The sequence below is a fragment of the Nesoenas mayeri genome (assembly GCF_963082525.1).
Source record: "Nesoenas mayeri genome assembly, chromosome: 3".
Lineage (NCBI taxonomy): Eukaryota > Metazoa > Chordata > Aves > Columbiformes > Columbidae > Nesoenas > Nesoenas mayeri.
Window position 1 is genome coordinate 62,858,038 of NC_137544.1, and position 16,070 is coordinate 62,874,107.

The following is a 16,070-nucleotide window of genomic DNA, read 5'->3' on the forward strand; positions in this document are numbered from 1 at the left end:
CAGTCACATGTGGAGCAGAAATTTTGTTTGAGTAACAGTCATATATTCTTATTTTCTTAAGACTTTACCTATCTAAAGAAAAATGTACAAAGGAGAAGATGAAATAAAAAAGGAAAAAAAAAAACAAACAGGAAAAAGCGTATGAGAAAAATGAAAAATTACTTTCACTGGTACAATTAATACAGTATTTGTTATTACACGTCATTTTCCAAAATCATGTAGAATAGACTGGCACCTTTTCCCCAAAGCTCTAGATGCCAGAGCAGAGCACAGCAGCTGCCCCCTGGCTCCCCATGGGCTGGGGGCGCAGGCAGTGCGGCCGCCCCATCCCAGGGGCTGCGATGGTGAGGTGCCACCTCGGCGCCCTGCACCCACATGGACCTTTGGCCTCTGGGCATTCAGTGGCCCCACAAGAGACATCTTTGACCATGCACAAATTCAGTTCAGAACCAAGAAAGGGGTTCACCGGAAAATAATCTGAGGGAAAGAAATAGTAACTTTTCAGTGGGATCCATCACCTGGGGGGTTTGCTGGACAGCAGCACAGTGGCAGACAGGGTGGGAAGGGGCAGCCACGGATCATGGCAGAGCAGGGCAAGAGGCTGCCTGACCACATCCAGCCTGGCCCTGTTCAGCACAACCTCTCTCCCTCCCCAGGGGCTCCAGGGCTGCTGGGCTTCATTCTCCTGGCCTTCTCTGCTGCCCAGACTGCGATGAGGATCTGCTGGATGGGTACAAAGCCCACCCACAGGGGGTTCAAAGGTGTGAAAACTTTCTGTTTGCAGTGTCACATACCACAATCAGTCATGACACAAGCAAGATAATGAGCAGAAGTAAAATAAAACAGGGGGGGTAGCTCTTCTTTTCCGTTAGTTCCTGTAATGGGCTTTCTCCATTGGCCAATATTTAAAGCGTGGGTGATGGAAAATTATTTTCCTCAGTGTAAATCAGTATCTAACTTGCACAGCCACAAGCACATGGCAGAGGTGGGGTGGGAGCCTGCACTCGGTGGCTGCCTGCACCTCAGGTGCGACAGTGGTTCCATGACAGCACTTTCCACAAAATGAAGGTCTACACTTGGTGACAGCACCACCGATTTCGCACCCTGGGTAGGGTGATCCCACTGCGGGCACGGGCATAGAATAGCAGCAGGGTCTCCAACAGGAGCCACGGCAGGGGAGAAAGAAGATACAGCATTAGGTAAGGAGGGGATGTGCTATCTCACATCTTCCTACATCCTGCCACAGGTCGCTTTTCCTGCCGCAGCCCTCCCCTCCCGCCCCTGCGCGGTGTCACTTTCACTGGGTGCGCTCCCCTCCCACTCACCCACGGGTAACGCACACCATGATTTATGTCACCTCTCCCATCTGGCCCGGCATCTCTGAGGTGCGAGCAATAGATGCAGTCTTCGAAAGGTTAGGATTAATGCTTTATTGGCAATTACAGCAGGCAAGCAGCTCAGCTCATAAAGCAATTTTTCCGTCGTGAAGACCCGTATGAGATATGAGCAGGTTGCCACGGGCCTGGCGCCTGCTGTGCGATGCCATGTATCCTCGCTGCTGGGCAAAAGGGCAGGTCCAATTAGGTGTCTTGTATTATTAACATTCTGCTGGTTCATCTGTTGATCACGTATCCTCCTCTCAACCCCTCTGCACCCCAGCTCGTGCAACGCACCGACATCCGCGGAGACACTGATCTACCCAGGAAAGCTCTCGTGGAAATCTGGTGGAGGGGATGGGACACCTTCCTTTTGCAGACCCAAGCAAGGGGCAGAAGAGCCGAAAAGTCAAATAGATCGCTGTAACTAGGATCCTCAAGCTAAAAGATGAGAAATATGAGATATCTGCCCTGCCAGGAGGAGTAATAATTACAATGTATTATTAACAAAACTCAGGTTTCATCATTAACTTGACTTAGGTTTCAAGAGCTGATCTCATCCTAATCATCCTCCAAATTATATCCAGTGCTGCCCTAAGACGTGAACCAGTACCAGCAAGGAAGGCTGCTGGTAACTACTATACTGAAGAGAAAGCATGGGTAAAAATGAGCTATAGAAATACAATCAAACAGGTGCAAAAAATTAAAGACAGATTTTAGGTTGCCTGAACTCAGGGTGATCCCACCACACAGATCTGATCCCGCCAGAAAGATGGAGCCGGTAACTGCAAAGCAGCTGAGAGGAAAGGGCTCACTGTCAACACGTGCTGCATACAGCACAGCTGACGTGACCCTGCTTCTGCAAAGGCTTGGCTCCTCTCCCCTCAGAGGCGTCACTACAGTCACAGCTCCTCTCTTGGATCTCAAAACATGAGAAAGGCCACCTACATGTTTGCTATAATGAAGTAGCCAACTGTCTCAGTCACGACCCAACTGCTGCAACAAAAGACCCTTGTTTGATTTCATTCCTCTACCAAGCTCATCATAAGAGCAAATAAAATCTTCAAAAGCTTTTTCTCAGCCTCTAAGTATGAGATGAAAATGCCATTTTAATTGTGGGTCAGTGAGGTCTGCTTGAGTAAAATAACCCAAATCACTTGGATGCAACAGCATAACAAACATCACCCTTCTAGCAGGGAGCCTAATTGCTCTGGTAGCACCAACAAAGAGCTGCCGGTTCATTAGAGCAAGCTGGAGGAGCTGCAGTTTTCATCTTCACAAGCTGTGAGTATTTGATTGCAGAACCGCTACAGAAGTTTGATCCAAAATTCAGCCTCTGATTTCTGATCAGCAAAACTTAAAAGCAAAGAAGCTATCAGTCTGGTATTTTTCTTCATAGCTTTCTTCAGGGTAACAATTTATTTTTCTCCTTGATCTGTTCAAGAATGCCACATCTAATCTTCAGATAGGATTTGGACTTCTATGTTCTATATAAGCCTGCTTAGCAAAAAAAAGTAGCAAGAGCAGAACTGATATGAACCAAACTGCAGCTTCACATGACATCTGGATGACGCCATCCTGCAGCCTGGCTGCACCAGCACCGTGCCGGAGCATGCAAAGGGCAGGGGAAGGCCAGGGGAAGGCCAGCAGAGGCCCAAGGCTGCCATGCTTCCCGTGGGCTGCTCACAGCAGGTTTGGACAGCAGGTGACCAGGCGGAAGGCAGAGGAAGCATCCTACGACCATGTCCAACAGGGAAATGATTTGCTGAATCACACTAAAGGGGGAACGTGCCACCAAAACAGGCAGGAGCTTCCTTTGCCTGTTGCAGCAGCCCCAGGTGCACCTCTGCGCCTCTTCTAGGAGGCCACGCTGCCGTGCTCAGGTTTGTCCTCCCATCCCCTCCTTCCCGCATCACACGGTAACCATTTCCTTGCTTTACACTTTAAGAATGTGTATTTCTGGTTTGTTTTGGTTTTCCTTTGCAAACACCCTTACACAGAACACATTCTGAGTGGAAAACACAAATCCAATTTCAGGCAGATACCTGCCGCAGCAAGTCTACCCAGCACAGCTTATTTTCTCAAACTCCACGTGTGTACATCCACATACAGGCTCAGACATACCTGCATAAAGAGGTCCATTTGCTTGAGCGTTTGCTAATGAATGCCTGGCAACCAGACAGACACCAGAAGGGCATCAAGTTATTTTTCATTTTTTAAAGAAAAGGTTACTTACACCTCTAGGAACAAAGCACTGCTGAGGCAGCTTGTAAAATGCACCACTCACAGATTCAAATTCAAATCTTAACATTGACATGAAAATTAAAGGTGCAAAGAAGAGTAACCGTTTTTGATCCCCCTTGTTATGCAGTTTGAATCAGCTTGTGGGAAAGTGAATAAAATTATTCCATCAGTGAAATGGAAAGTGAATAAAACCAGTACACATAAGCCTTCAAGAAAACTCCACATGGGATGCTCTCAGGAAAATCACTCAAACACAGTGCCACCCAGTATGCTGAGGGCTCGGGGAGTCTGGCTCTTTGCATCACCAGGACCATGCTCTGCTTTTCACTCGTGGTAGTCGTCAGGACTGGAAACCAAAACCTTCTTTTCTGACAGGTCATGAATTAAATAACTACAGCTGGTTTCCAGGATCTCTTTCCTTCTGCTAGCAATCTCATATAGAAACAATACAATTACTGACACTGTAAATTAGTTCTAGAGGTATCTTTATAATCACAAAGCTGTTGCAAGGTATCTCTTCTCCCGCAGCATAACAGTGAGTTCAGGAAGCACAGAGCACCTGCTAGCATTAAAAGAAGAGCACAGCTAAAACCACAGGTCTCAATTATTCAAATTATGCCTGTTACAGGAATTTCATCTATGCTAACACCCTGCTAGAGCAGTCTAGGTAATAAGAGAAATAATAAACAGGGAAAAAGTTAAAGGAGCACTAATATAAATGGGAAGGCATTGCTCACTGACATTTTTAAGCCCCAGTAGCATTGATACACTCAGGAACAAAACTGAATTTATAGCAAAGAGTAAGTGCATGACTACACTAAAAAGTTTTTATTCCAAAAGATGTCTACATTCCCTGAAAATTAGGGTCACGCTGCTGAAATTCCCACTAGTCCAATACTCCTTGGTTTCCTTTTTTCTCTCTACAGGGAACTGAGCTGCCTTAAGATTATTTTTCTGTGATTTTCAGCAAAAGTATGTGGACAAGCACTGAGGGCACTGAGCCCACAAGAGACTCAGCCTTTGTCTCCCTTGGGAAGTGGATACAATGCCAACTTGAGTGGACTCTGAATCCTAGGTTTAATTAGAGAGAAGGTGAAACCAGGTGAACCTACCTCTTGCTTAAACACTATTCTTTCCTCAGTATCCCTCTGTTCTCCAGAAAAATGGTCTTCTCCCTGTTGGTGACCATTTATGCAGACACAGGATCCAAATTCTTTCCCAGTGTGTCCTCACCATCTGCCTGTCGTCTACCCCTCTATTGACAGCTTCCAATAAAAGCTTCCTTTAATAGAGTTGTCCTGACTCACAGGTGGGGGGGAGGAAGCTGACCTCGCTGCAGCATCAAGAGTCTGACGCATTTGGAGAGGCTGTGGTTTCGGGTCTGAAAGAATTCAGCCTTGTTTTCAACTAAGTTTTACAACGTTTAACTTCCAAAATATCGCCCTATAGCTCCGTGTCTGTTTGCGACTTGATGTTGTTTAGTGGTTTGACTTAGCACTATTCAGGGCTTTAGCCATACGCTGGCAAATTAGCAGGACTCACCAGCAGAAGAGTTTCTCAGAAACGCAGCCACCCAGGCTCCTGGCTGGCTCCACCTCTTGTCCACCCACTCCCAGTTTCAGACATTTCGCATTCCAAAACTGGAAGTGTCTATGCAACATAAGGTCACGTTATTGCACAATGCGCTCTGCTCCTTCTAAGAGCCACTGCATCCTCAAAAATACATCAACTCTAACAGCAAGAGACCTGTTTACAGTGGATTTCTAACTTCGTGGGAGTATTTTATCCAATAATCTTGTAACAAGGACATGAAGTGCACGACTCTTCCCTACATTTGGTAAAATTGTTACCGAGACGGCATTAATTTAATACTTCCACATCAGCATTCCTTCCTTCCCCTTTTTAAATTTTGAGGATTAATTTTTACACTTCCCCAAAATATTTCTGTGCTAGATAATTATAGGACACACTAAACAGAACAATTTTTGCCTGTCTTAAATGCAGAACTGAGGCCATTCATGGCTTTTGTAACGCAAGTGTGAAATCCAACTGATTGTAACCAGCGTAGGTTTTGCCAATTTTTTTTTCTTGACAAATGGTCTAAATAATTGCTATGATCTCTCCTTCACTTAGTCTTTAAATTCTAACAGGTGAATGAAATCTCCAGTTTCAATTATAACTGAAGAACACTACTTCTTTTAGCACAGGGAATCAAAAGTGAGGTGGGCTTTTTTTTTTCCCCAAAAAAGACAGTACACGGGTGGAAATGGTGGTATCACATTGTGTTACCTTTGAAACTGTATTCAGCTTTTCCGCCACAATTAAGTCTTCCCTGTTAGCATGGAAAGCCTATTTGGCATTCCCTCAAGTGCCAAGGAGTTATATTGGTATCTGCTAAATGTAATTTTTGACATATTTAAATAAAGAATAAATGACCAGTCCGTAGTCTACATGTGCCGCTGCTTCTCCTCTCAGTTCAGATCTGTCACCTTCATCCTCAGCACTAGGGCAACTGAGCAGTGGGGAAGCAGAAGGATTCAGGACTGGGGGGCTCCCAGCACCCTCTGGTGAGAACTAAGATGCTAGCAGGGCTAATGGCTAAGGCAGCTCTCAAAAAGCCCTCCTGATTTCACAGCCAAGCAGGTTCTTCATAAGTTGTCACTCCTGTCCTCCTAGAAGTGAGAAGGCTCAGATCTAGCAGTCAGCATTCAGAAATCTGATCCAGGCTACCCAGTGAAAATTACGATGGCCAAAGCAAACCAATAACAGAGTAAGAGGGAGAGGGAAACAGAATCCTACGAGAGGAGCGGAATGAGGGACAGAGGAGGACTTTTGCACTTATCAGTTTCATTAGATGCACTGGCACCATGCTCTGCTGTAGGTAAGGGGAGCCCAGGATCTTCATTCTGAGTCATTCATTTAGAAGATATAACATGATTGAGAGTCAACTGCCCTTCCTCTCATGGAAAAGATACTTAAAATGGGGCTAATGGTTTAAAGCTACTTAGCTCCTGTTCAGGTCTCTGATTAAAAGGTTAGACTGTAATATTTAACCACAACTCCCATGCCTCTCTGAGGAGCACGGAGAAGGCTGCCTGAGGGAAAGTCACACATCTGCCACGCAGCTTCCTGTGAGCACAAGGTGCAGAAATCCACGCCAGCCTTCAGCCTCATGTAGGTAGCGAGCTTCCTCCAGTGTAGTGGCTGTCACGCAGCGTGCTTTTTGGTACAGCCCATTTCCTTCGGGGGGATGTGTTTCCCTTGGGGACAGCAGGGGCTAGTGCTCTGTGTGTGCCACTAGCCATGACCATCAAATCTGTCAGCTGGTCACCATGCAATACAGCCAAAGGTTTAGTGCTTTAGGAAGAACTGGCTGCATGTCTAAATGAGAACAGGATGGAAAACCGATGAGGGATAGCATGAAAAAGATTCATAAAAGTCTGGTGACACAGTACCCTGAGGAGAACAGAGCATCTACTAATAATCTTGGCAAACTATTCAAGCTGTTCTTTAAAGAGTAAAAGCGGTGTGTGCATTCATTCTTTTCTAACCTGCATCCATAAGAGGTCACTGTGTGATTCAGTGAATACCTTGGTGTCAGCATTCCTCTCTCCCTTCCCATATGCTCAGCACCAGGTGCCCAGTCACCTACAGTGATGTCCCAGCCACCACCCAGCTGCCTTCCATAGGCACAGTTAGAGCAGGCAATAAAGCAAAACGTGTGTGGGAGTCCTTCAAGAACTTTGATGGTGTGACCTTAGCCAACTTTCCAATCCCTTAAATGTGCTTACTTTTTATTTCCCATTAATCTTAAATGGAATTCGAGAGTTTTACAACCCCCACAGAAGTTTGGAATAACCAGTAAAAAATACACAAAAATTTGGGAAACTGAGTTTGAACAGCAAAGATACAAGCTCGCAAATGGCCAAGGTTCCTCTGGTTTCCCAGAGTTTAGGGCCCCTATTTTAGAATGTTTCACTATGACATTGCTTCTTCAGTAGTTAGTAGACTTATTCACATGGGTGACTACAATACAGTGTGGGCCATGGAGGACTGTCAATGTGACCTGCCCACAGGAACTTGTTAAGCATCAAGTTTTTGTACTGCCATTTGCCATGAGATGAGAGGGAATAATAGGCAGGCACAACTTAATGGCAACTGAAATGGTTTTAGCTCAGTTCAGCTAATCAAAGATCTTCTCCATGAAGTAAGATGACTTAAAGGGAAGTATTTAATTCAGAGATCTCCACTGGAAAACAAAAAAATAAAAATAGCAATATGGAGATTTTCCAGTGGAAAACTTGTTCTTGTAGAAATTCTGCTTTCAATTGACAAATTGTTTTTATGGGAAATTCCTAAGCAGCTGTAGGCACAGCCCTCATGCTGAGAAGTTGAAAAGCAGCTCATGTCTGACCCAGTGCCCTCAGATTTCCCACATCAGATAAGCTGCAAGAACAGAGCCCTCATCTCTCCCCTACTCCCATGCACACCCTGCAGCACACAAGTGTTCCCACCACAGGCACGACAGTATATTGACTGCAGTGCCGGTACACACGTGGTAACGGATGGAATGTTTGGAGTATTAATCTTTTAATGTCCCAAATCAAGATTAATTACAGGCTCCTATATATAAGCTGTTCCTAATGCTCTGAAACTGGTAAAGCTGCCATTGACTTCAGCAACAGGTTTACCTGCACTAGGCACTGTACACTTGGGAGAGTCTTCAACAAAGCTCCTCACAGTAGACTTACACCAGACAGAACTTGGTCTAGACTTTTATGTGATTGGTCACGGATCATGGATGTAACTTCATTGTTGTTGTTGTTTTACACTGGCTTAAACTCATCAATAAGAACTACAGACTCCACAGCTAACATTACAGAGAGTAGGACAAACATTTTTAGTGAGCTTGCTAAGGGTCTTCTAAATTTGCAGGAGAAACATTGAGTAAGCATCTCCTCTTTGGAGGGATAGTAGAAAAGCATAAACCATTCATCATAACGCATCTTCTTTCTATCAACCACTTTAGCATGAATCATCTTACTGTGTAAACAGGCTAGAAATCATATTTATGGTAGGGCTCAAAGTATCTCAGAGATTCAGAGGAAGAAAAAAGCTATTAGACTAGGCAGGCTTGTACAACCCCTTGCAGTCCAAAAAGAGGTATTGAGCACCTAAATTGTTCACCTAAAAATTTGCAGTGATTTACAGTAATTCTGTACCACTGTATTTTCACAGTAACACATTTTTAAACACAAAATAAAATACAGATCCCTGTGAGTAAAACGTTAATTTTACAGACAACCTAGAACTGGTTTTCATAACTTACTCTCAAGAGTAGATCTCAGCCCTTTCTCTACTACCTCCTGTCCCATGCAGCCTGTGTGACAGCGGAGCAGATCTGGCATCCCCCGAACGCAGCTGAGCTCAAACCCAGTGGAGCCGTGGCAGGAGCGGGAGCCCCAGGGTGCCATTGAGGAGGCTGTTGGCAGCTGGCCGCCTGCCAGGTGCTGCGGGCGACGAGGTGAAGGAGTGGACAAAGGCCGCTGCTCAGCTGCTACCGTGACCTTCAGCTACGCTGATCTGCGAGGGGAATGCACCGTCTGGACACACGTTTCTGAAATGCACACTTTCTTGCCTATTTGCAACACTATGTACTCACATATGATACCAAGTTCGCACACATGCGTAGCCCTGTGTCTGTGCTGTGCAGGAGGCTGACAAGTTGCCCTCTACCCCGACCACAAAGCAGCTACTCAGTGACATCAGGGTCACTGCTGCTCTGCACCCACGGAGCACTGCAACCACACGTGCTCACCGAGGCGTGCTGCACGGCTGTGAAAATCACACACACCGAGATCAAACGGCAAGCAAAATTAATTTCATAGATCGGTTAAAAAAACCCTGTGTCTCTCCACCAAAATGAGTCACTCTTTCGGGACATCACAATAATAAAATACAATCACAATGGAAATCTTATTGATACAAGCTTTGTTATTGAAGCAAGAAGAAGGGCATATATTTTCAGAGTCAGACGCTCGAAGGAATATCCCATGTGCTAGATTAGTGTAAGAGGCCTCTTCCAGCATATAACAGAGGGAGCTGTACTACACTAAAACACATGATAAAAGAAGAGGGCCCAGGCTCTTCTCCATGTCCTCCGCATACCTGTTACTATCACACAGCTGCTCTCAAGTCTACAGTTTCCTGTGCAGTACAAACTGCATACCACTTCCCCTACAGGAAAAAAAAAAAAGAGCCTTGCTTGTTCTTAATTGACGATGGAAATACTGTCATATTTTCCACTAGCCAAGCTTGAAACCATTACTGAACAAACCTGCATTAATTTTTCCACAACATTTTGCAGAAATGTCAGGAAACAGCTGCACCAGAAATGATTAACTGTCTTTATCACTAAGGCTTCGTTGGCTAACTTCAAATAGTATAGGTTTTCTTCTTTCAAAACTCTACATTCAGTTATTTTTTGTTATTCTTCAGTTGACTGTCTCAATACACAACTTTCTCTTCAAAAGCATCTGATTACACAGGTCCAGTGGCATACAGACATTTTACAACCAGTGGAAGAATTTGTACAGTTTGGAGCCGCATACTTCTAGGAAAAGATTGCTTCCTGCAGATTGCTCAGCTGTGTCTTTCTTGGATCAAATTCAATGAAATTCACAAGTTGCAGTCAAATTGTATTTGCCAGTCAGACTGAATTCATTATGCTGACATAAACGCTTCTTGCTGCATTTTCTTACTCCTTTCCTCTCCTGTCCTTCTCCTTTCCTCTCTTCTCTCCCCACACTGTCTTTGTCACCTCTTCTTTGAGCTATAGCATGTGCCAAAACCTACCATACAATGCCCTGTACATTTTCTGGCAAAAACAAGTGGAACAATATACATCACCATTCCAAACATGCAACCACTGAGATGCTAGAAGGCTTGGTACAAAGTAAGAGTGCAGCCATCTGGAGATAACTGCTGGTGTGGATCTGAAATTCCCAGCTGGCTGAAACTTTGCAGTCTCAGAACTTTTTAGCAAAGTGTCACTGAGCAAGAGATTCAGCTCACACAGATTTGCACAGGGCTCTGGATATTATGTAATTTTTCAAAAACGTAAATTCTTCAAATTTCTGACAAGAACAGAGCAACAAAAAGCAAGATTCACAGAAATACTTTTAAAGACCAACAAATATTACAGTTTCTTGTTTATATTTTGAAACATTTAATTTAGCATTACTACAGCATGGCATGTTACAATAATTCTGAATATATGTCACTGGCAGATTTAAAACAGCAGCTGTAAGCCTTGAATGTGTAACCTTGGCATAGTCTGAGACAGAGGGAAATATAGATGTGAATATGCATATACACATACTAGAAGTTACATAAAATTAATCACATCAGTGTAATTTAGAGTTTATTACCTTATCACAACCTATCCCTAATAAAAGGTAGGTTACTTGCAGAAATGATCCAGCTACATAAATACAAGTTTATCCAGGTATTATAGAGGAAGAATCCTTCCTGCTGCCTGTAACTCAAAACGACCTGCATTTCTTGCTTTTTAAAGGGGTCCCTTCCACAGCAGCAGGCATTGCTGCACATAATGTACACGCAGCTCTGCTCAGGAGGAGCCAGCCACTGCGGACTTCACCCAGGGCTAGGTCAGCTCCTGAGCATCCTCATTGCCTTCAGCAGGTACAGCTGGCAGATTCTGGCTCAGAATGCCTAACATAGGCCAGCATTGCTATTTCATTGGTGCAGGGCTGGCTACAAAAAAAATATCTGTTTTTAAATTACTCTACCAAGATATTTGCTTAGATAGCAGAAATTGCAGTACACTATATTCTACTTAAAATACGCATGAATATATATGGGTTCTATTTACAAGATATGAAGTACTGCCAAAAGTATCCTTTTTTTTTTTAGGATTCAATTTTATAATATGCAACACCAAGCTTCTCCTTCACGATATCCTTATCTGTCTCTGTTCTAGTTTGAAAGCAGTAGCTTGAGGTGCCAGAGGATTTCAGGGACCGTGTCCTTCCAATGTACAGCATGTTAATGCACTGCCAGCTATCATGGCTGCACAGGAGATGCACAAAGCACATATTGTGTATGGGGGAAAAATGAAACCAAGCTGTTAGATTTCATTAACCGAGTCCTGATTTTTACTGGGGAGAGAGGTGGGAGGGGGGGGAAGGCTCTGAAATAAACAGAATCATAAGATAAACACTGAACCTCCTCGCCAGCAGACGGGTGTCGCAGGTTCCCGAGGGGACAAGGGCTGGCAGGCGGCAGCTGTGGCAGACGCAGCCTCTTTTCTTCCAGACCTCGACCGGTGGCCCGGGGCCACCGCTGCCGCCGCCGCCGCCTTCCCCCGCCCCGCTGCAGGGCGGAGAGCGCTGGAGCCGCCGCCGGCCCCGCACACGCCGCCCCGCAGGCGCGCAGCCGACAGCCTCCCAGGCGCGCACCCGCCGTCCCGCAGGCGCGCACCCGCCAGCCCGGAGGCGCGCAGCCGGCAGCCCCGGGCACTGCGGCGGCCGCGGGCAGGAGTTCGGCCTCGGCGGCGTTTCGTGCCCGGGGACTGTGAGACCCCGCAGCGCCCATTTCTGGCTCCTCCGGATGTTTTCGAGTCTCTTTCTGCCCACCCCAGACTGTCAGAGAACAGCAAATGGATCTGCTGTCCCGGCACCCTGCTCGGCCACCTCCTGGACTTGGAAGAAGAAACACGTTTTTCTCTCTTACTAATAGCAGGACAAGAAATGAGTGTTCTTGCTTCCCCCAGTGTTTGCGCATCCTGAACTCAAACCACCATGAAGACGCAGCCTCCTGTTCACACCATGAGCAATGAGCAGCAGGAGCTAGGGGCAATGTCATCACAAAAACAGAGACCTTGAACTTGCTTCACCCTTTGCACAGTCATTTATATTTGGGCAAAGTGGATAACAGCTCCTTTCACACTAGAGTAGTGGCACTTTATGCTCGCTCAGCATTCACTTTACCCAGGTATAAATAGCAAAAGGTTTCAGGCGGTAGAGAATCAGGACCAGCATTTTCAAAGGATTCTCAGCCAAAATGAAGCAGCTAGTCCTTTGCACCGCAGCTTGTGCAATCTCACTCTGCTGCAAGAATCATCCCCTGCAGGGCACCTGGGAATGCTGGTTTGGTAGCATTGCATGCTCTAGTCTTCAGAAAAAATGTGCCTTCCTATTGCCCCATATGTAGCAGTGGAGTCAGACTGCAAGCTTTCACCTGTAAAGTAGGAAGTAATAGGGTTCAGATACTTAATGGGAGCCTTTTATTAGCTCACACAGCATATTTACTATCCTACCAGTATTAAGTGCTTGCCTTAATATCCTTAGCACACAAGGTAGCAGTACAAATTGTCATAGTTACAATAACATTGGTCTGAACTACCTTGAGAGTATCTATTCTAAAATTTAAATGTTTCAAACAAAAAGGGAAAGCATGCCATTACTCTGCTGACACATTGCCACAAAGAGTTCTCAGCATACAAGAGAGCCACAGCAATAAGGGCCCAAGGCACAGAAGTACCATTAAGTTGCACACAAATAAAACCTGAAAAATTTATGCTAAAACCCCATTTGAGAGGACGGCTGCCATGCTCTTATGTACCAAAGTTCTCAGTTTTACACTTAAATCCTGCCTAGTGAGTCAGGACATGGCTGGGTTTCTGTACTGCAGGAGTATTCCATTACTCCTGCTTATAAATTTCACACACCGTTAAAGCTTCCCAAACTGGCAACAGAGCTCAGGGGTGCATGAGGACAGTTTGTTTTCCTGCTGAACTTTCAGCATAAATTCCACGGGACCTCCAGCAGGGATGATGCCTTGTTTTTTGACAACATGTTTGTTGGCAACACCCTACTGACAGCCATCAGTTTGCAACCCCCTCGCCCACCCAGCTCTGATCCCAGGCTGCACAGAAAGATCTCTCTTAGTCCTGAGGGACCGCAAAGGGGAAAGAGTGCAACACAGACGGACACAGCTTCCACTGCAGCGACTGGGAGAGGGATCCATATGATGAGATACCTCATATACCACCACCCTGGACTGCAGAGTATTTGGGACCAGTTCCAGGTTTGAGCAAAGGTTCAAGGGACAGCTCATCTCAATTTAACCCCCTTCATTTTTTCCTTCAATTCATATATAGAATGAAATGTAGGCCAAATATCACTGACATAGTTCTGAAAAATCTGGGGGGGTTTATCTCAAAATATGTTCTGCATTTTTTTTTAACACCTTCTCCTGTGGTCATAATTCCACATAAGAATCTCCGGTGTCTCCCTTATATGCTCAGCTCCTATGGTTGCAGATAAATCTTGGATAATTTTAAAAAAGAGAAGGCCAATGAGAAGGATCAAACTTTTTCTTAAGTTTTCATTATTTCAAGCCAGTCTCATTAAATTATGAGGGCTAACATAATTCTTTGACCATCAAGGATGTGCTGGTACAGAGAAGAGAAGCTTGGCAGTGTCTCAGGTTTCCTCCAGCAACAAAAGTAACTCTGTACTGCACGCACGCACAGTTTTTGAGACAAAGTCAATGTGAAACCTGTCCATCCTGTGACTACCAACCCAAATAAACCTGGAGCTGCAATGAGTAGCTGAAAACAGACCTTTTCTTGACAAGATAAACTGGCTTCAGAACTATCTGATGCCCTAGTGAGACTGCTGTTGGGGATCCATTACCTTTAAGCTAGCTTGGATGTCATTATTCTATAGTGTCAGCACTTTCATAACTGAAGTTTATATTTGCCCAAGTGTTCGTGACCGAGAGGAAATACTTTAAACAGTATTAGCAATGGCAAGATGGTCAAGCAGAAATCACCAACTTCTTAAACTTGAAGAAAATTTAAAAATGAAAAAAAAAGTTTCAGATATCAAAACCCCACCCACCATTTCTTCTGATATTTTTACAAGTACATTTTTCTGTTTATTTATTTAGTTCAAAAAGTGTGCTTCCTAGGCACTTGATGCAAGGACTGCATAGAGGAGGGAAAGCGATGACAAATGAAATATGTGGATAAAGCAAAGACAGCACTTCCAAATGAATAAAAACATAACCTGCCCCAAAAGAGAAATGCCTCTGATTTCAGCAAGAGCTGACTTCAGTGGTAACAAAAGGACATGTAATCAGTATTTAAATGTGAGTGACTTCCACGTGAAGCCTTCTGAGAATGAAAAACTATTCACCCAGACCCACTCCCTCAGTTCACTCAAACCTGTTCTTTCTTTGCTCTCCTACCTGGCTGCTGCCGTCAAAGGTGCAAGTGAGTAATAGTTCCAGTCAAGGCAATTGGGTTCACTGCTCCAGCAAATATGGCTGTTGAGTCTCTCTTCCACCTGTTTGGAAAACAAGCATGAAAGACTTTTAAGTATTGTGGTCTATTCAGCCTGCTGTTTGATTTATAACCTAGTTGACATTATAGCATTGGCTGCATCAATACTTGTAAGAACTTAAGAGATTCAGTCACAGTGCTTCATGATACTCGGGGTGTTCTTCCCTCAGAGCAATGTGGTAGCAGCAATCAGTAGCTCTCCTGCAGTTCCCAGCTGCTATTCTAGCTGTGGGCTAGAATAGACATCAACTAATATATTCCGAGGTAAAAACAATAGATATGCAAGACCAAAAGGTGCATACAATGATATGTTTTCAAACATGATGTATACAACAAGCAGTGTAAACACACAAAGCAGGGAAGTGCCTTTAGGGCTTGCAGTTCCAGGTTTCCAGCCTAATTTTGAAAAGATCCTGCCCAAATCAGAATTTAACAGCACATATTTTTAATTAAATGCAAATACTTTCTTGTTATTAAATCAGAGCAGTGCAATTGTCTTTTTTTCTGCTTCTTTCCTGTCTAGCACTGTGCTCACAAAGTGAGGTCACCTCTAAAACTTCCCTTTCCATATGATGCTAGTCTGTTTCAGAAAAAAAAATTATTAATGTAAACTGTGAAAATCACTCTGCTACTCTGAGAAAGGCCACCAAAAGGCACTTTCTGTATACAAAATATCTCTTGTGTGTGCATATACAGGAGTGTATGTACATCTGTGAGTCCAAGGCACAGAGCACCAGGAGATGTGTTCATAAATGTGTTAGAGGCATCAGACGGCTACAGGCTGCCCTATTTACACCTGCAGAGAGGGGGTTATTGAATACAAGGAGGTTACCCTTAATCAGGGCACACAAGCAATGCATCAGGAACTGGAGACTCACATTTAATTTGCACATAATAGAGCTGACTGAAACACCTGCCTCATTAATACCAAGACAACAAACCTTCAGTGATCTTTTAGTGATCACATACTCCAACGGGCCTGGCTATTCTGATTTTGTCAAAGACCAGTGTGAAAACACAGACAACCACAGTGTGCATTTTGCCCAGGGCGCTTTCTTCCAGACTTCCCTCTGTGCTTG

At 44.6% G+C, this 16,070-nt stretch overlaps 1 protein-coding gene across 4 annotated transcripts in view; it reads right to left on the reverse strand.

The window, feature by feature from the left end:
- HIVEP2 (HIVEP zinc finger 2) overlaps positions 1-16,070 on the reverse strand; it is a 141,965-nt gene that overhangs the window by 38,912 nt on the left and 86,983 nt on the right. For all 4 annotated transcript variants that reach the window (XM_080341337.1, XM_080341336.1, XM_080341339.1 and 1 more), the window contains one exon: positions 14,898-14,995. The gene's annotated coding sequence lies outside the window, so the exon portion shown is untranslated. The remainder of the gene's footprint in view (positions 1-14,897; positions 14,996-16,070) is intronic.